We start from the raw sequence: 21812 nt of genomic DNA on the forward strand, positions 1-21812 counted from the left end.
TGTTCCCATATAATCATTACCTTTCAATTCTATAGAATTCAATTTCTAGGTTTGGACTTCTTTTAGATATATCATTTGGAGTTCATCTATTACGTATCTATTTCAAATACAGAACTGAACCTAGAGCCTCATTTAAATTATATAATGGTTTTGATATTTTAAACTATAGATCTTACCTGGTAATTCTCAGTGGATTTTCAAGGCATTCATGGTGATCATATTACATTTTTAAGCATGGAAAGTACAAAATTGGGGTGGTGGTGGTGGATGTGCTAACATAGGGATAAGTAAATGGTACCGAACCCGTACCTTACCGAATCGGGTACCATCCATACTGATTCGGTACCAATTTTTTGAGGATTTTGGATATGTTTGGTACCGGTATTTACCAAGTTTTTGCCTACGATAATGGTACCGAACCAAGCATCTTGGGTATCGGTTCCAAGTTTTTAAGAAAATCATGATACGAAAATTCGTGATCGGGCCGCCTATGCTAATAAGATAGCTACATCAGTATGTTTAGCTATTACAATTTAAGGGTGGCCAATTTAATTATTGAAGTCAAGATTAATGTTTACTATTTTACTAACTTTACTAACAGTTGGATATGATTTGGTTTCTTAGTTAACAGGAACGTTGCTGTAAAAATTGACGACAAGAAACAATATTTGATTGAGGTACCTTTAATTTCTTCAACTACTTTGATTTTGTTTGATTTGATAAAGACTTTGACTTTTGTTTGGTAAATTTTCTAGGACACGTGTGAAGATTAATATGCTATCATAATTTGGTATGTGTCTGCATATCAAAATTATTTGAGATCATTAATTTAACTTTCTATGAAATTTGATATGTAGGTTAAGATGGATGATACTTTAATTACTTCTTAGGAATCTTTATTGGATATTGACTTTTGTGGTGGCAGACATTAACATGCAGTTGTCGAGTATGTCGAAGATATTTATGCTAATTATAGAACTATTGAGGTAAATGGTTCCTTAAATCTTTAAAAGTCAAAACATCTAAAATTTGAGTTTTTAAATTGTTTAGAATGATTTTACATAAAATATTGATTTCATTAGTGTTGTGAAAAAACAATGCAGATGGCAACATGGGTCAACAAAAACGCAAAGAAAGCAGATGGAATTATATTGGTATTTCTTGTCATGCTTTAAGTTCAATTGAATATCATGTATGTTTTAGATTTAAATAATAAATACATTTGCAGGCCTAGCAGCTGATTGGAAGCAAGAAGGCACTAAAGGCTATTGGAAGGGTAAATTGCTCAGCTGCTCTTATATTTCTCAAATGTAAAACTCCGTATGTGAAAGTTAGGTTTCTATGTTTTCACCGGCAAGATAGTAACTTTAAGTAACAAAAACAATAACTGGTAGTGGCACGCCCGCACAGCGAAGCGCGGGTAAACCAGCTAGTTTAAGTTAAATCAAATTCAAAAAACACCTAGTAAGTAGAAACAAGATTCATGTATATTGATTGTCTAATAAATAGCGAAGTATAAGAGTGAAAGGAACTCATGAGGATTATACATGCACCGGTTAATCATGTACTACCGCCTCATTTCTACTCTTAATTACCCATAAATCACAAAATTACTGGCACCTGCTACCCACAAGTATCCTAAAACTTTATTAATTCATTTTAATTCTTCAACTGTCACAAGTGCGGAAGATGGAGGTAGCAGATTTGAGAATGCTACGTTGGATGTGTGAGAACACAAGGTTAGACCGAATTACAAACGTTGTGTTTCGTGAGAGATTAGGGGTGGCGAACATAGCAGACAAGATAAGAGAGTGGAGATTGAGATGGTTTGGACATGTGAAGAGAAGACAGACGACGAATCCTGTTAGATCCGTAGAAAACATTACTATAGAGGGGAGGAGGGGTAGAGGACGACCGAAAGACAGTGATGTGACCCATCGAGTTCAGGTGTAATATTCGGCCCCTCGCACCACCAATATTGTCTGCTCTGCCCACGAAGAGCTCACGGATTTGTTTTTGGTTGCCCAAAACGCGTTGGTGACTGAAGAGGCAAGACATTTACTTATGAACCAAGGATCTCTCTTGTCCACGGCCGATGTGGGATAGCCTAATCGTGGGACGATGTTGTGTTTGTCAAGGGTGTTACTGACAACCCCCCTTTGGACTCATCGTCCACGATGAGGCGTGTCTCATCATCCCGAACAGCACAAGAGTGGCTCTGATACCACCTGTAACACCCCGGCCTCTCGTAACACCAATATTGTCCGCTCTGCCCACGAAGAGCTCACAGATTTGTTTTTGGTTGCCCAAAACGCGTTGGTGATTGAAGAGGCGGGATATTTACTTATGAACAAAGGACCTCTCTTGTCCACGGCCGATGTGAGATTTGCCTAAGAGTGGGACGATGTTGTGTTTGCCAAGGGTGTTACAGACAACCCCCCTTTGGACTCATCGTCCTCGATGAGGAGTGTCCCATCATCCCGAATGGCACAAGAGTGGCTTTGATACCACCTGTAACATCCGGCCCCTCGCACCACCAATATTATCCGCTCTTCCCACGAAGAGCTCACAGATTTGTTTTTGGTTGCCCAAAACGCGTTGGTGATTGAAGAGGCAAGACATTTACTTATGAACCAAGGATCTCTCTTGTCCACGGCCGATGTGGGATAGCCTAAGAGTGGGACGATGTTGTGTTTGTCAAAGGTGTTACAGACAACCCCCCTTTGGACTCATCGTCCTCGATGAGGCGTGTCCCATCATCTCGAACGGCACAAGAGTGGCTCTGATACTACCCTGTCGCACCACCAATATTGTCCGCTCTTCCCACGAAGAGCTCACGGATTTGTTTTTTGTTGCCCAAAACGCGTTGGTGATTGAAGAGGCAAGACATTTACTTATGAACCAAGGATCTCTCTTGTCCACGGCCGATGTGGGATAGCCTAAGAGTGGGACGATATTGTGTTTGTCAAGGGTGTTACAGACAACCCCCCTTTGGACTCATCGTCCTCGATGAGGCGTGTCCCATCATCCCGAACGGCACAAGAGTGGCTCTGATACCAACTGTAACATTCAGCCCCTCGCACCACCAATATTGTCCGCTCTGCCCACAAAGAGCTCACGGATTTGTTTTTGGTTGCCCAAAACGCGTTGGTGATTGAAGAGGCAAGACATTTACTTATGAACCAAGGATCTCTCTTGTCCACGGCCGATGTGGGATAGCCTAAGAGTGGGACGATGTTGTGTTTGTCAAGGGTGTTACAGACAACCCCCCTTTGGACTCATCGTCCTCGATGAGGCGTGTCCCATCATCCCGAACGGCACAAGAGTGGCTCTGATACTACACTGTCACACCACCAATATTGTCCGCTCTTCCTACGAAGAGCTCACGGATTTGTTTTTGGTTGCCCAAAACGTGTTGGTGATTGAGGAGGCAAGACATTTACTTATGAACCAATGATCTCTCTTGTCCACGGCCGACGTGGGATAGCCTAAGAGTGGGACGATGTTGTTTTTGTCAAGGGTGTTACATCAGGTAGGATGGTGTAGATGGAAAGCAGCCACAAGTATATTGTGCGACAAAATTTTCCCAACTAAACTAAAGGGGAAATTTTATCGGGTGGCAGTTAGACCGACAATGCTATATGAAACAGATTGTTGGGCCATCAAGAAGGCACAAGTGCAGAAGATTGAGGTAGCAGAAATTAGAATGCTACGTTGGATGTGTGGGTACACAAGGTTAGATTGAATTACAAACGTTGTGTTTCGGGAGAGATTAGTGGTGGCGAACATAGCAGACAAGATAAGAGAGTGGAGATTGAGATGGTTTGGACATGTGAAGAAAAGACATACGACGAATCATGTTAGATCTATAGAAAACATTACTATAGAGGGGAGGAGGGGTAGAGGACGACCAAAATTGACTTGGGACGAGAGGATTAGGCGTGATTTGATAGACCTAAACCTCTCCGAGGACATGGTGGAGGATATGAATTTTTGAAGAAGTAGAATTAAAGTTAAGGATTTTTATAAAGAAATGAATACCTTAGGGCTTATATTTCCCTTTTATTGGTCACACACCAGAATGGTATTCTCTTTACATGTATATAGTATTTGAGTTATTATTATTACTGTTATTATTATTAGTATTATTAATATTTATATATTATTGTTGCACTTTGATTTTCTTTGTATTGCTCCAAAAACATATATATTTTAGAGCTGAGGGTCTCTCTGAAAGCCACCTCTTTATCCCTTTGGATAGAGGTACAGTGTGCCTACATCCCACCCTCCCCAGACCCTACTTATAGCCTGGGTCGGCCCAATAGGTTAAGTGGGCTAAGCAAGGGCTTGAGGCCCCCATTTTAAAAAAAAAATTTATATCTTGTAAACAATAATAATGGCCGCTGTCTGTTAGGTTTAATGGAGAAACAGAAATGGCGTACGGCGCACGCCTGATGAAGAACTACTAGAGATTCACTAACCAAAGATGGAGGGATTGGACAACTACAACACCCCATTAAATCATAAGGGTAATTTTTTTTGTTATTATCACCAATTAATTGATCTAAATCTCTAATCAACTAGTATAAACTAACCCTTGATGCCGATTAATCCATCAGACATACAACAATCTGTTACTGACGGACTCTGGCGAATTCGAAATCCCCATACAACATCGACTGTGAGCCCGTGACGACTGACGAAACAGACAATCGGCTGGCCTCTGTGCAACCAGTTACCGCAATCAGTTACTGACTAACTTCCTAAGCTTTCTGGCTTCTGCAATCAGTAAACCAATCGGCTAGTTTTAAACTTTTAATTCAGCCTGATTATTGCCCTATTGTTTGTTTGCTTGTTTAGATTTTTAATTGTTTTGACGGTTTACTGTTGAGGTTAATTTTAGATTTCAGCCTATTGCCCTATTAGCCTACTTGACATTTGTGCTTAATTGTGTATTTGTATTAGAATAGAATTTGACTTAATGTCACACCGACACCGAACATACGAATGCGGTTATGCAAAAAAACAAAAAAGACTTAAAAGGGAGGCTTTAGTTCAATCACAAAAAGGAGCTATTTTAAAATGTTTCACATCCCCAAAAACTTCAAACAATGAATATACAAATGACGATCATTCTATAGATAATGACTTTACAAATGACGAACAATCTATAAGTAATGAAGTTACAAATGACGAACAACCTACAAATAATGAGCCTACAATTGATGAGTTAACAAGTGACGATGAACCTATAAATGATGATAAACTTCCAAATGAGAATGAAGCTAAAGAACCTCCAAATATTGTTGACCCAAGTCAATGGAATAATATCAATAGTAATTTAAGGGATCTAATTGTAGAAAAAGGCCCGGTAAAAATTTATGGTTACAAATTTCCAAAAGATGAATATTCAAGAAGCTTTAATACTTCTCTTTATATCCGAAAGTTACCAAATGGAGAAAAAATAGAAAGAAAATGGTTGGTTTATTCTATAGAACAAGATAGAGCATTTTGTTTTTGTTGTAAGTTATTCAATGTGAATCAATGTATAAGTAAATTAGCATATGAAGGTAGTAATGATTGGAGAAATCTTAGTGCCAAATTAAAAGAACATGAATTAGGTAATGCGCATATTGTCAATATGAGAACATGGATGGAATTAGAGATAAGATTGGCGAAAAATAAAAACAATTGATAAAAAAACTCAAGATCAAATAAATAAAGATAAAGAACATTGGAGAAACGTGCTAATAAGAATACTTACCGTTGTAAAGAGTTTTGGTAAAAAGAATATAGCATTTCGTGGGAAAAATGAAAAAAATTATGAAGAAAATAATGGTAATTTTTTTAGCTATTATCGAGATGATTGCGGAATTTGATCCAATAATGCAAGAACATATTTGACGCATAAAAGACAATGAAATTCATAATCATTACCTTGGACACAAAATGCAAAACGAATTGATTTGTTTGTTAGCAAATGAAATAAAAACTAAAATTATTAAAAAGGTTAAGGAAGCTAAATATTTTTCAGTTATACTTGATTGCACTCCCGATGTAAGTCACAAAGAACAAATGCCCATTGTCTTACGATGTGTAGATGTTTCATCAACTCCTATTCAAGTTAATGAATATTTTATAGGATTTTTAATAGTAGATGATACAAGTGGTAAAGGCCTTTTTGATGCTATTGTTAAAGAAATTAGTAATCTAGGGCTTGATGTAAATGATATTAGAGGACAAGGTTATGATAATGGATCGAATATGAAGGGAAAACATCAAGGCGTGCAAAAACGATTGTTAGATATTAACCCTAGAGCATTTTACACACCATGTGGTTGTCATAATTTAAATTTAGTAATTTCTGATATGGCTATCTCTTGTAACAATGCTGAGGATTTTTTTGGTGTATTACAACGTGTTTATTGTTTGTTCGCATCATCCACTAAAAGATGGAATATTTTACTAGATAATGTAAAACATTTAACTCTTAAACCATTATCACAAACACGTTGGGAAAGTCGATTAGAAAGTATTAAAGCAATTAGGTTTCAAGCTTCGCAAATAAGAGAAGCATTATTGGATTTATATGAGGATAGTACTGATCTTAAAACTAAAGATGATGCTAAAAATTTAGCTACGGTACATTTTGAAAATTTTGAATTTTTATTAGCGATGGTTATTTGGTATGATATTCTGTTTGCTATTAATATAGTTAGTAAAAACTTGCAAGCAAAAGATATGTGTATTGATGATGCTATAAAACAACTAAATGAACTTATTTGTCTTTTTAAAACTTATAGAGAGGAGGGATTTGAAAAGGCCATGACCGCAACTAAACAAATATGTCTAGATAGTGGTATTGAACCTGTTTTTCGTGAGAAACATATTATTCGTAGAAATAAAAAGTTTGATCAAAATACTGATAATGAAACTTTAAAAACTCCTATCGAATGTTTTAGGACTGATTATTTCTTATACATAGTAGATCAAGCTATATCTTCACTCACAAGTAGATTTAATCAATTTAAAGAGTTTGAAACTATTTTAGGTTTTTTGTTTAGTATAGAAAAGTTAAAATCGTTCGATGAAGAAATTTTAAAAAGAAGTGTATTAATCTTGAGAATTTTTTGAAACATGATGACAAAGTAGACATTGATGGTTTAGATTTATTTCAAGAACTAAAAATGCTAAGGGATATGATAGATATAGAATCTGACACACCTATAAACATATTAAATTATATTAAAAAGTTTGATTCTTTAGTGAATGCTTATATTGCTTATAGAATTGTGTTAACTATTCATGTGACCGTTGCTTCTGCAGAACATGGTTTTTCTAAATTAAAGTTGATAAAAACTTATTTAAGATCTACAATGTCACAAGAAAGGTTAAATGGTTTAGCTCTTTTGTCTATTGAGAAGACCTTTATAAGAGAAATTGATTATGATTATTTCATTAAACAATTTGCATCTACTAAGGCTAGAAAAATAAATTTCATATAAATATTTTTTTTTACCGACCCGAAATAACTTAAAATTTTTTTATTAACTCCGCCGACTATAAACGTTTGGTTTATTATTGCCGGTCCCAAGCCCGGATAAAGGAGGAGGGTTTATACTTAAAAATTTTGGAAAAGAAAAGCCCCGACTTGATAGTTAGCTTGAGGCCTCTAAAAACCTTGGGTCGTCACTGCTTATGGTTTTGCTGTTAGTGGGACTTCACTGGGTATGATTGATTGATTGATTGAATTGTCAACAATGAATCAATTTTGTGTGACAAACATTTGTCATGGAATGAAGTCATGCACCTTACCCATATAGGGTAGGGTGGTGTTTTCATGTGGTGATGGTGAATCAATGGTGGAATAAAGTGGATTCAAACTTTTTCAAAATCTCATGAAGGAGACAAAAGCATGGTAAACATCACGAAGAAAATTGTTTCAATGAGATGATTTTGGTATCAAAACTCACGGATCAGACGGATTTTCGTGAAATATCACAGGTGGGGTCAGGCATCATACACGTGACATAATATTTCTGGCTAGCGTAAACTCACGGCACAAACCCAAATGTCACAGCTCCGTGAGTTTTGGGAGAGACATTTTAGGAAAGTTTTCAAAAATAAGGTTAAATATGAAATCTCTCATTATAAAAAGATTATTTTAAGAATTTTCTTAATATGGTTTGGAAAAAAGATATGAATGCTCTAACTTCTCTAACTCATGGTTCTATTTTTTAGAATGTGATGTGAAGGTAAATTAAGTGTTTTTATTGGAATTTTTCTATATAATTTAAAGATAGATGATTTTAGAAAATGAAATGTTAGTAAGACACTTAGGAAATTTGATTATCATTGTGTAAAGTTACCCCTTACAAAAATATGAATTTATATTAAGCAAAACTATAAAATTAAAATACTGATTAATTTTCTTGCCCTATAGTATTTTCTCTCACAAGTCTCACATGCATACTAAAAATAAAGAATACACACAAATAAGATACACAAATATGCATCAATGCATGGATAACATAAAGTAGATGTGATTCAACGATAGAACATTCACTTTATTAGTGAGAAGTAAGGGGTTTAAATCTTACTATCATCAATTTATATGGGAGATATGAGGGATGACCCTGGCTTGCCAGGGTTCGAGTCCTGATCTCACCCGGTTTTACCGGCTCCTCGCTGTCGTGTCATTTGGCGGGCGTGGGGGTCGGGTTTTATCCGTGGAATTCCTCAATAGGTGGACCGCTAGGAGCTTCGTCCGTCCAGACTCGTGGCCGGCTCGGGCTACCTTTAGCCAATGGAGGCCGCGTACGAAGTACCCAGCATCACCTAGTTGGTCGTTCCAAAAAAAAATCAATGCATGTATAACAATTCTATACAAGACATAAAATTTTCAAATATTCTGAAAACATCAAAATATAATTTCAATATATCATATGCTCAGTACGAATATAGTATCTCAAATAGTTTAATATACACATGTGCATTGAGAAATGTTTATATATTTTTAGGTTTGGTGAACAACTTTATTTAAAAAATTAACAAAAATACAAGTAACATCTTTATACAATACAGGTGTGAATGATTGACATATTAATCAACAACCATAGTGAATCATTTATTTTTTATAAGTAATAATCCCCTCATTAATCGCCTCATATAATTAAATAATCCATGCCGAAATTGAATAGATGGGCCGATCATGCCAACAAATCATCAAACCGGGCCTGTTAGTAACTACTTTATAACCAACCAGCCCACAAGCCTCTATTACTTGTTGGGCTTCCTCCATAGCCTCAAGCCACAAGTTCACAGGCCTGAACCGGGCCCGTGAAAGTCGAGTAGCCCACTTAGCTATTCTTTCATGCCTCTCAACCCTCTCTAACCCTTCACATGCAACAATGTTCAAGATTTCTTTCCCGACCATGTCCTCAAGCCTGACCCGATCCTCACCCGAGATCTCTCCCATGGTAAAGGTAGTATCAATTGAGTCAAAAACCGCGCTATAATAATGTAACCCCTCGACAACACGGTCCACCAAACATGGTAAGTTGTGATCCGACTCTTGTTCAACTAATAATACTAGTTTTGGTGACATCGAGCGTAGCATTTTTAAGAACTTTGAAAACCTTTTATTTTCTGTTATTGGGTCTTTGTTTACATTGACCTTGAAGTGCGAGTCAACGTGATCATCATCCGCCAATAATACATGAAGATTTAATATTGATACAAATGCCAAGGCTTCACCGGGCCTTATGTCAAGCATGTCTTGTGTAAGGTCCAATATAGTGACATTTAGAGGGTTATATTGGAATGTCATATCCAAGCTTTTAGCCTCTTTCCTAAGGATTATGCCCAAATCATCTAGTAACTTTTTGTTATCACTTACACATGTGATCTTCACCTCGGGTGGGCCCATTGGGCCTTGAGAAAGCTTAGCTAAAAGTTGAGCCAAAAGTTGTGGATCACCGGAACCCGTATCGATTATGTGGATCACCCGGTCCCAAGACATAGCTTGAACCAAGGTTTGGGTCAAGACAACATAGGAAAATGTCATGTAAGGAAATGATTTGGGAAACATAGAGTGAGCTTCACGAGCCCAACCTAGGTTTGGGCTCGTGGTCTCTGAGTGATTTAGAGCCCTAAAAACCCCGGGCCAACGTCTAATTATCCGGTTTGCCAATGCAGCAGCAAACCTAGCGGCCAACCGTTGCATGGAGTCACCCGTGACCGACGCCAACTGCGATATACGACGGAGGCACGTGTCAGCGCGGTGGATATTGCCGGAAGATGCATGGTTGGCGCACGTTAGCAAGAGTTGGATGAGCTTGACACTTCGTTCTTCCGGCTTAAACGAGTGTGAAGGATTAGAGGATGGTGTAATTAATGAAAGGGTCACGTCTGGTTTCATTGAAGGAAATGACGAACTCATTGATGGATTTCACAAACCAAAGAGTAAAATTCAAGACTTAAAACAGATGATTGTACAAATCAATACAAACCAAAATTGAAGTGAAGTTTGAATGTTGCTAATGGGGCTATGTTAAATAAATGTTTGTGAGGGTAGTATGAAACAAAAACCAAGTGTTTGGGTGTTTACGTAGAGGTGGGAAAAGGGGCCAAATTTAAGACAAGTGCCGGGCAAAATGTGGGAGTAGGGGAATATGGGTTGAAGTTTGGCACTTATGTTGGGATTGTAGTAAGTTTAGCATTAATTTAATAAAATTAGGGGTAAGGTTGATAGAATCATGCCACTTTGTAACCTTAGTCATTACCTATAATGTTAAATGAGTAATGCCAAATGAATAGTTTACCGAATATGTTATTTTATCTAAGCAATGAAACCACATATTCAAGAGTGGGAGAAAGTGAAATAATAGTTGTGGTTAGACGGCCAATATATATAATAAAATGTAAATGTGGTGGTGACCAGTTATAACTATGTTATAAAAATTTATATAGTAATATTTTAGTCATATAAAAAACAATTTTAGATTTTATGATATTATTTTTCAAAAAGATAATAATAACTACATAAAAGTTAATTGAATTTTAAAATTTTAAAGACCGAAATTAAACCTGAATCACATGTGAAAGGGAGACAAGAGGAAATTGTTAATATAATGTTGTTTTGTGGCTCTCATATCAATTAGTACAAATAATAATTCAAATCGTGGAAAAGAGACAAGTGGAAATTGTTAATATGTTGTACGTAATAAAAAGAAATAAAACTAAGCATGTGCTGTTTTGTACTCTCGTGACACTTGCAAATTCCAGTGGTAATTAAACATTAAAAAAGATGGTAGCGAAGAGAATTAAGACATATATGCTTTTCTATACCTTGAGATTTATAATGTTTTAGGTCATGGGTATACATTCATACGAGGACGGATGTAGCTTGAAGGCAGGAGCAGCGTTCGCTATCTCTTAACTTTTCTGATGAAGTAGAATTATTTTTCTTTACGTTACCCTCCTTAAATTATATTAAGCTACCTCTCAACAACTTTTAAAACCCCAAAACTTACATTTCAAAGTTTTATTAAAAGCCAAAGATAATTAAAAGCCTACTATATATTTAAAACTTAAAAGACCAACTTATTTAGCCGGGCAAAGGCACATGCGAAACATGTTACCGGACGCAGATTCATTCGAAACAGGCACCCGAACGGTTGCATGTTTCACGCCGAACGTTTTACCAGGCAGGCGGTACGCGGGTAACGTGAAGCCAAGCCCAGGGCGCTTGAATCGCGTAAATGGGTGCCTATACGAGCAAAACGCATTATCGGGCACCGGTGCATTCACGTAATGCTTAACCAGGCCCAATACGGAAAAAAATGTGTAACTAGACCTCCTACGTCCGAAACGAATAACCAGGCTTCCGTACTCGCAAAACAAATAAAAAAGTATTTTTCTTAATGTACGGTTAAGATAATCTTTATACCACCCCCTGAAATTATGTGGTATATATATCCGTCACTGCATTCATGTTCCTTAACTTTACATAGGCGTAACATCACCCACTTGACTCCTTTTCACCTAAAGAAAATGGTTTAGCCCCACTTAACCCTCTCAATTTAATCTAAAAAAATATTTAAATTATTATGTGTTAGTGTAGAGGATTTTAAATCTCGTTAACATTTTAATTAATATTGTACTTAACACCCCTTAACCCATGAAAAAAATGATGTCCCGTTTGTTAACCTTTGCCTAGCTTTAACGCTCCGTGGTGTAGGTATACCCCGCAAGTACAAACTCAACCCAAAAATTTTAACTTGAATTTGAACTAAAACCGAAAAAAGTTTGATAGGATTGAACTTTAATTACAACCGTTTAACATGCCAAAGAGAGTCACTTTCTATTTTAATGATGATTACTATGCTATTACTATTTTAGTTAAACCTTCAACAACAACATGATTCTTTTCTTACTACATAAAATAGATTTGAAGTCTTATGCATACACCTTTCTACCTCCAGAAAAACTTCAATAATTCATACCATTCTTGCTTATAATTAAAGCTTTTGTGGGAAGCCATCAAGATTCTCATAACCTTGCATTAAAACTAAAAGAAAGAACAAATTCTAGAAGCTGGCTTTTCAAACCATAATATCTTTATACATGAAGAAAGCTAAATTAAGGTCATTTTCTTTACTTAATGTACCTAAAACACCAGGACAAAGTTTCAACCGTTGATTCAATCACGTGTAACCATCTTCGACGTCTTGCGAATCCACGTAGACACTTTTTAAGCCGTTTAAGTTTGAAGGGGAACTTCTAATTAAGTTGTTCAAAAAGAAACTGACCAAATTCATTCCACCTTTGACGTACATAGAATCAAATAAAGAATTACGAATCTGATCATATAATATTAATAATGCTAACACCCATTCTTCATCGGGAAAGCTTTTGATTAATATATAGTTTAGGTGTTACACATCACTGTCCAAATTAGCATATAATCACTTAAACTAATGACCTACACCTTTAAAAATTGCCTTCAATAGTACAAAAGACTGCTAATTAACTAAGCACCACAACATGTGTCGATGGGCTGACGCGTCACCTTTATAATATTCTAACGTTCCACCACCCGAAATAGTAACTAGAAGGTTCTTCTACGCTAAGATCAATAGCAACAAAAGAAGACATGTTACGTGTATCAACATATGTTATCCAGGGATTGGACATGGGCTGTTTTCAAGGAGACACCAACAACCACTATGTTAGTTTTTTAAGTTTTAATATTAAAACAATGCTCTCCTTTAGATTCTGTGTTATCATTGTAAGTATGACTTAAGCATGGCTAAGTAGTCATCATATCAGGAATGTTTTCTTTGTTGTTTTAAGTAGTAAGGAATAAGGACACTTGCTGGATCCCAACTGGCTAGGCAGGATTTGAGAGATATTTTAGTTAATAAATTATAAGATCCCATATTAGATTTGAATATAAATAAAAGGTAGTGTCATCAAGATTGTGAGATCACCATATTTTTTAAAGGGGCACCAAATTTGCTGATGCTAGCTTGAGGATATATATATATATATATAAAGGAGGTGTTCCAAGTTAAAGAGCATATTGTGTTGCATGAATTGGAGACAAGAGACTATATAAGTGGAAAAGAGCAAAATGGACGGCTTGATGGGATGGAGAGTGGCGGACGGCGGGTGGAGGAAGGGACCTTGGACACTCACAGAGGATAAGTTGCTTATGGATTATGTTGCATTGCATGGAGAAGGAAGATGGAGCTCAGTTGCTGGTTGCTCAGGTATAATCTAGATTTCAAGTTTTGAAAATTTTAATTTTTTAAAATATTATGCTACTTAAATATCAAAAGAAAACATGCATACTTTGTTGGAAACACATGCTTTGTGAGAGATGCACAGGTATCTGCAACTAACTTGTTGTAATCATATCATGAATGTTTTCTATAGAGCATTTAATGACTCTAGATAACAAGGCAGTTGTACCTACACATGCATACTTTGTTTATTGTCGGATTCGCGCTTGATATCCTGGGCGAGATTATCTTAACTTACTTCTTTAGTTCCTTTTTCGGCTTTTAATCTTGATTTTGTCTTTGATGTTTAGGTTTGAAGAGGAACGGGAAGAGTTGTAGGTTAAGGTGGGTGAATTACTTACGACCTGGCCTTAAGAAAGGCCAACTATCACCGCAAGAAGAAGGCATCATTATAGAACTTCATGCTTTATGGGGAAACAAGTAATCCATCTTCATCTCTATCTATACTTCTTTCAATAATTGTTAAACTTATTTCATGATCTTTAAAACCGTATTCATATGTCTTGTTACACATAGATGGTCTACGATAGCTAGATATTTACCGGGAAGAACGGATAATGAAATAAAGAACTACTGGAGAACTCATTTCAAGAAGAAAGGAAAGCCGTCGCAAGGCACAAAAAATAAAAAATATGAAGCTCAATTTAGCTACGATTATCAAGACCAAAAACTTCAAGACACAATGAATAACTCCACATCTTCAGAATCAGAAGTGTATGATGTAGGAATGATCACTGATCAACCACCCCACGCCGGACTCATAGAAACCACTGCTGATCTCAAATGCCAGTCGGTAACCAACGGGCAACAACAACAAAATTCACGTGTGACGGCTCAAGATGTTGCAAGATGGTGGGATAACGTATCTGATGACAGCTTATGGAGCTGCTTTATGTGAAACCTTGATCGTGATCATCCAAACCAAGATGTGATGGAACAATCATTTGGTCCATGTTTTTAACTCATAGCACATAGAAATTTTCAAAATCTGAAGATTCTATATGCATGATTCAGATTATAGATTTTATTTTTTGGCTTGAATTGTTGTATAAAAGTAGTAAAATAAATTTGTCAATCACCATGCATGACACTGAGTTTTATTAGAGCTTTTGGTTCAAGAAAAGCACCTAGCTAGCTTGCTTTGATCTAGTTACATAATCAAGAATTTCTTTTACACATGACACAAATTTTCAACCTTCGTGTGTCTATCCATATTTGATACAAATTGTTTATCCATTCATGTTGTCAAATTCTTTTTGTCAGATTGAGTCAGGTTACCGAACTATTTTGAACTTCTAGTGTAAATATAACGTCATTTTCGATTTGATATTGGATTATATGATGTTTAAGGTGACTTCAGTTTCATCTTTAGTTTGTTTTAGAAATTAAACCATAATTATCAAAACTATAATACTTTGTTTGGGAAGAAAGTTTTGTCCATATGCAACAATATAAACTAATTTTGACTAACATTTTATTTCTATTGTCATGTCGACAAAGAATCGATTTTTGTTATTACAGATAACGCATAAATTAGAAAAAAGTGCGGGGTCCTTTCAACCCGTATCTCCTTTGATCCAATTCTAAGATTGAAATTGACTATGAACTCCGAGTTTTGTCATGCTAGTTACTTGTACCTTACCAGCAGTTCCTGTAACACATGCATCAAACAGTTTCAGGCAATAAAAATCCCTATATATTGATTTTTCACATGGTGCAGACTGAAAGAGAGAACTGATTTTGTACATATTTGGAACTATATCTATCTATTTTACATATAAATATTCAATGATCATTTATGTTTAACATATAAATATTCAACTAAAACTAGACGTTGGACCACGAGTTTCCCGACAACATTTCCTTACTCCACAAATTTAATATTGAGTTTTGTAAATCATATTTAATTAACTATACATGCCAATTCACATAAATTAAGTAAAAACTGCATGTTTTATTAGTTAAATAAAACAATATTTTTAGTTGGTCCTTTGGTCTAATGACATGAGGGTGATGGTTAAGGTTTGAGATCTTAAGGTGTCAGGTTAGATGCCTGACTCAAGTGTGTTTTCTCATGTCGTGGGTTTGCTCCTTGATAATGGTTCTGAGTGAGTCTGGTTTGAAGTGTTAAAATCAGTATGGACGATTGACATCTAATCTTAAGAACGCTCATTTGGGTATATGACGTGATCCATACGCGGTTAGAAAAAACAAAATTCCATTGACAATAACATATTGGCAATCATAATGAAGTACTAACAAAAACTTAAAGAATTCAAACAATATTAATTGAAATCAATATTGTTGCAAGATAAACTTGTAAAAGTTATTAAAAATCTAGTTAAGTTCAAGTTGTATCAGACCAAAAAAATTTGCCCTTATAAATAGTCTAAATAGGTACAAAAAGTGTACTTATGATCCGGAATAAAACATAAAAAACGAAATATTATCTTTTGATAGAAGTTAGATTATTAAAAACCTTTACGAAATCTTAAAAACTAAAATAAAAATGATAAAACTTAGATGCATAAACAAATACAAAAAAAAAATACGGTTTCACTCACTCTTACAATACATACCAAATATATAAAAAGATTGTTAAACTTGGGGAATACTCTTAAAACACCAAAACCAGGGCTCAAAATGATGAAATTTGGGTTCACTTAATATGCATCAATGATGTTGAATTTGGGTTCACTTGTTAGCCGTTTATTGTTGTTTAATCTCCTTAAATTAGCCATTTGTCGATTTATAAGTTATCTATACAATTAGATACAACATAAACAATTTAATGAACAAATTAGACGTTAACCTTGTCCTTAGATGGGTTCGTATAGACTTGTATCATGCCTCTTTTTACCAATGCCCTAGTAGGGATTCGATGGTTGACGTGTACACAAACGAAAAATGGAGTTTACATATTTTGGTAATTAAAATTCAAAATGAAAACGATAAACGTTACATTAATACCAAACCTTTTTTTTATGATAAATTATTCTATATCTATATTATATATAACACATGAGACACATGCAAATTAAGACACCTACATGTTAAGTAATTTACAACTTGTAATGTATAAGGTACACCTTCTGTAACATGTAAGTTAGGGACAAACTTGTCCATTAGGATATGCGTAGTGGTAAGGAGAAAGGGGCGACAAAGTTAAATTTTGGGGCGACAAGTTGGGGAAACATCGCTCTCCCGGGCTACAAATGGGCGAAATGTGAAATGTGAAGGGGGGGGGGGGGCATGCAGTTGTCGCATGATGTTGTTTTATTATTATACGTTTGTGTGTGATATATATATGTGTGTGTGTGTGTGTGTATTAGGTAGGGCTGTTCATGAACCAAACCGAACGCAAGCATGCTCATACTTGGTTTGGTTTGAAACCGAGCCAAACCGAGCGGCTTGAATTTAAAGAAATGAGCGATATTTTTATGCTTGAACTTGGCTTAGTTTTAAATCGAGCGGCTTGGTTCGGCCTGTTTTGCTTGGTTTCGTACAAAATTTTCAATTTAAAATTCTAAAACTCCAAAATATTATTAATTCAAAACTGTCAACTAAATAAATGTATAGTTCCAACTCTAATATGTCTAAATCTCAAAGTTAGTTATAAAACGTACATAATAAGCTCAGCGAAGATATCTAGTCGATATTTTCACCTAACAATAGAAAAAATAGTCCGTGTATCAAGTGTAACGAGAACCAGTAGCTAGTTTTTCAAAGGTGTAATTGAAGTACTGAACGATATAATGACATGAAAGTTTATGGAAAAGTGGATTTTTGAAAGTATTGTACAAGTGACTAGGGTTTAAATTAAACTTTTAAGTCAACACCAAAGTAGAAAATTAAAAAATCCTTAAAATTTTGTATATTATATAAATACATATTATATATAAATTTTACCAACTAAAAAAATAATTCGAGCAAAACAAAACGAACCGAACTGAGCGAAGCTTTGCTCGTGCTTGGCTTGTTTTCAAATTGAACCGATCCAATCGGTTCGTTTCCAAATCAAGCGGAAATCGAACGAGCATTTTTCGAGAGATTTTCGAGCGAGCGACGAACAGGCGTCGAGCGGCGAGCCCTAGTATTAGGCTACAACACCACTAAAACAAAACCACCCATTTTGCTGACTGGGTGACACATGACACAAATCGCACAATTTTGTAGCCCTCCACTACACGTACTAGAAAGGGATTACTCCATAAAATAGTAACCAATTTTGAAAGTTGTTCCAATCAGGTCACTGATAAAAAATTTTGTTATAATCAGGTCATTAAACTTTCATTTTTGTTCCAATCCTATATATTTTACCTGGATAGCAGGTAATCTAGGTATTTTTTTTAAGTTTTCAATGTTTTTACTTTGCATAATAACTTTTAAAAGTTGCGAAAACTAGTAAAAATGAGAAATATAATTTTAAAATTCTGAAAATTTGCAAAAAAAGTTCGGAAAATTGCAATAAAACAACGAATCAGCGCGTTTTCAACACGTTACAGCTCGTTTTAACAGCAAAAGCTCATTTAAGCGATTTTTTTCAGTTTGTTTCAGCACTTAACAGCTCATTTAAGCGTTTTTTTTCAGTTCGTTTCAGCACCTAACAGCTCGTTTAAGCGATTTTTCAGTTCGTTTAAGCACCTAACAGCTCGTTTAAGCGATTTTTCAGTTCGTTTCAGCACCTAACAGCTCGTTTAAGCGATTGTTCAGTTCGTTTCAGCACTTAACAGCTTGTTTCAGCACGTTTTGACCAAAATTGGTTGTTTTGGTTCGGGTCGGAACGAGTTAGCGTCAACAGGTTCGGGTCAGAACGGGTCCGGTTCGGAATGGGTTCAGGTCGGAAAGGTCAAAACGGGTTTTAGGTTAGGGTCAACAGGTTCAGATTTCTTTCCATAAGATGATCATACGCAACTTAGCTACTGGTTTTTAACTCTTTCATATGCATACGAACCGACCTGAAACCCATTTTTACCTTTCCGACCTGGACCCATTCGACTCGGACCCGTTTTGACCCGAACCTGTTGATCCTAACCTGTTCCGACCCGAACCAAAACAACTCATTTTGGTCAAAACGTGCTGAAACAAGCTGTTAAGTGCTGAAACAGACTGAAAAATCGCTTAAACGAGCTGTTAGGTGCTGAAACAGACTAAAAAATCGCTTAAACGAGCTGTTAGGTGCTGAAACGGACTGAAAAATCGCTTAAACGAGCTGTTAGGTGCTGAAACGGACTGAAAATCGCTTAAACGAGCTGTTAGGTGCTGAAACGAACTGAAAAATCGCTTAAACGAGCTGTTAGGTGCTGAAACGGACTGAAAAATCGCTTAAACGACCTGTTAGGTGCTGAAACAAACTGAAAAATCGCTTAAACGAGTTGTTAAGTGCTGAAACGAACTGAAAAAAATCGCTTAAAAGAGCTTTTGCTGTTAAAACGAGTTGTAACGTGTTGAAAACGCGTTGATTCGTTGGTTTTATTGCAATTTTCCGAATTTTTTTTTGCAAATTTTCGGAATTTTAAAATTATATTTCTCATTTTACTAATTTTCGCAACCTTTAAAAGTTATTATGCAAAGTAAAAACATTGAAAAATTAAAAAAAAAACCTAGATTACCTGCTATCCAGGTAAAATATCTAGGATTGGAATAAAAATGAAAGTTTAATGACCTGATTGAAACAAAAGTTTTTATCAGTGACCTGATTGAAACAACTTTTAAAGTTAGTTACTATTCTATGGAGTAATCCCTTTTAGAAAATATGCATATAAATAATTACAACATTGCCCCTCAACTTACTTTTGTAAATTTAAAAAAAGTTACAACTTTGAACCTTTATCTATACCCATTTATTCCTTTTAATTTTAATTTTCAACTAACTTCCCACTTACTACAAATGATTTTTCAACAATGTTCGTAATTTTTGCATCTGTTAATATATTTTTTAAAAAATTGCACCATAAAAATGAGTATTTATTGTCTTTAATCTGAGTATGGTATTGCTAATGTTTTTTTTTAATTAAAAAAAATTATCATGTTACGTATGGGTGTTCACAATTTGGTTTTAATGGTTTCTAAGTTAAACCATGAGCCGTTGGTTCGATTTTTGGCATTGAAAACCGAAACTTAACCGTTGAAAATTTAAACTGAATCGTTACTAAAGGTTTGGTTTCACGCATTGAGCTTCAATAATAAGTTTACCGCCCGGTCCTTTTTTATATGGCCGATTTCGATATAAACCGTAAACCAGACCGTTTGCTATGGTTTGAACATTAAGAAACCGGCTTACCAAAATCGATGATTGGTTTAACGTTTTCAAGGTTTCAAACGAGTATTAACAACCATAATTATTACATGATTACTAAGGTTTTTGTTTCCTGTCGCATCATGCGGGTACCAATCTAGTTTCTCGAAATAATTCACCTTCGAGGAAAGATCCCTCGTAATAATTACCTTAAATTTAGATAACAAATTTGTATGCATGCCCTCTAGTTAGTATCATAGTATGGTATGACAAAAACACCTTCACAGAAGGCATATGTAATGCTTATTCATATCATACATAGACTCATAGAGGGACTAGAGAAAAACTAACACTAATATATTTTAACTCACACAAAATTGGTTTGTTACAGGAAGTTGACATATCTTCTCTAATACTATACATATACACTCGTTTCTTTTCAACCTATCGCAAACTCGAACTAAGACCACCCATAGTGGCAACTTTTTGGAGGCGTTTTACCCTATAACGCCGGGGGCACCCCCACCCCCCCCCCCGGGGCGTTTTGGGGTATTTTTTTAGGCGTGTTTTGTACATAACGCGAAAAATGGGCTAAAAGTAAAAAAAATATCCGTTAAAATGCCGTTGGATAACTTGAGAAATGAGCTTTATGATTACACCATATTTTTGTAAAAAAACATAACTCTGGCTGGGCGCCACATGACGCATAACGCCTGGTGGTGGAACTTTATGACTACACATGTTCTAACAAATACAAATATATTTTTGTTATTAGGGACAAAGCTACTAGTGTCAAATCAATAAAAATTATATGTTAAATACGTATTCTTCATTTACATTATATTATTAATTACATCAGTAAAAAAAACCATACTCATCATTAAATATTATATAAGATCTTTTGTATACTTATAACATGTTATTATAATTGAAAGTGTAAAATGTTGACAACCATCAGTGTAGATCACACATAGATACAGGGGCGGATCTAGGTAATCGGGTGCGGGTTTACGGAATCCACTAAGTTTCGGTTTTTATATAGAATGCCTATATAAAATATGGGAGTGAACCCACATATAAATTGTGAGTGAACCCATAAACAAAGTTTTCATCATGGCTTAGTGGTAGACACCCTCCTTTGTAAATGTGAGAACCCGGGTTCAATTCCCACTTTCAGCCAGTTTTTTTTTCTTAAACTGGTTAATTGTGTTTGTATCCTGCTACTTGCTACCTTCTGCTTGAGTGCTTGTATTGTATGTGGCTAACTTCAAAAGTGTGAGTCTGTAACATTTATTTTATTAGCTAAAATATTTTTATTAACTAAAATATGTTTACTCCACACAAAATTATGTGACTCTTGTCAACTAAAATTGCTCTATGTAGCAATTTAATCCTGTGATTGCTATGTATTACATGTTATAAGAAAGAGATATATGTTAGCTTTTCTAAAATAACGTTTTGGTCAATATTTTGAAGAATCAAATGTAATCTTTAGTAAACTCTCAATCTTGGTGCACTGAATTGACCCAAACCGTAGTCCAATCGACCTGAACCGTCGAAACGAAACGATTCAAACAATCGGAACGACCGGAACCGTCAAACCGACTCGAATAGTGAACCCACTTGACAAAATTCCTGGATCCGCCACTGCATAGATATAGGTGGTTTAGAGTTCTAGTCCTATAACGAATATTGATTTAGATTTTGATGCACGTAAGGCGGTCGTTCTAACAAAATTAAAAGGTTAAATCACATGTGGCTCAAAT

General features: G+C 35.5%; 1 long non-coding RNA gene and 2 pseudogenes across 1 annotated transcript; 2 read left to right on the forward strand and 1 right to left on the reverse strand.

Annotated features, from left to right (window-relative positions):
• The first annotated feature begins 828 nt into the window (after window positions 1-828).
• LOC143561981 (uncharacterized) lies at window positions 829-1405 on the forward strand. The gene is made up of 3 exons (XR_013140402.1): window positions 829-986; window positions 1104-1154; window positions 1229-1405. It is a non-coding gene; the product is annotated as an uncharacterized LOC143561981 (long non-coding RNA).
• Window positions 1406-9172: 7767 nt separating this feature from the next.
• On the reverse strand, window positions 9173-10441 carry LOC143561995 (scarecrow-like protein 3 pseudogene; annotated as a pseudogene).
• Window positions 10442-13636: 3195 nt separating this feature from the next.
• LOC143561997 (transcription factor MYB21 pseudogene) lies at window positions 13637-15101 on the forward strand (annotated as a pseudogene).
• The last annotated feature ends 6711 nt before the right edge of the window (window positions 15102-21812 follow it).

Source organism: Bidens hawaiensis, unplaced genomic scaffold (genome assembly GCF_021521415.1).
Source record: "Bidens hawaiensis isolate Kalapana, Puna unplaced genomic scaffold, B.hawaiensis_p1.1 tig00020892_1, whole genome shotgun sequence".
Lineage (NCBI taxonomy): Eukaryota > Viridiplantae > Streptophyta > Magnoliopsida > Asterales > Asteraceae > Bidens > Bidens hawaiensis.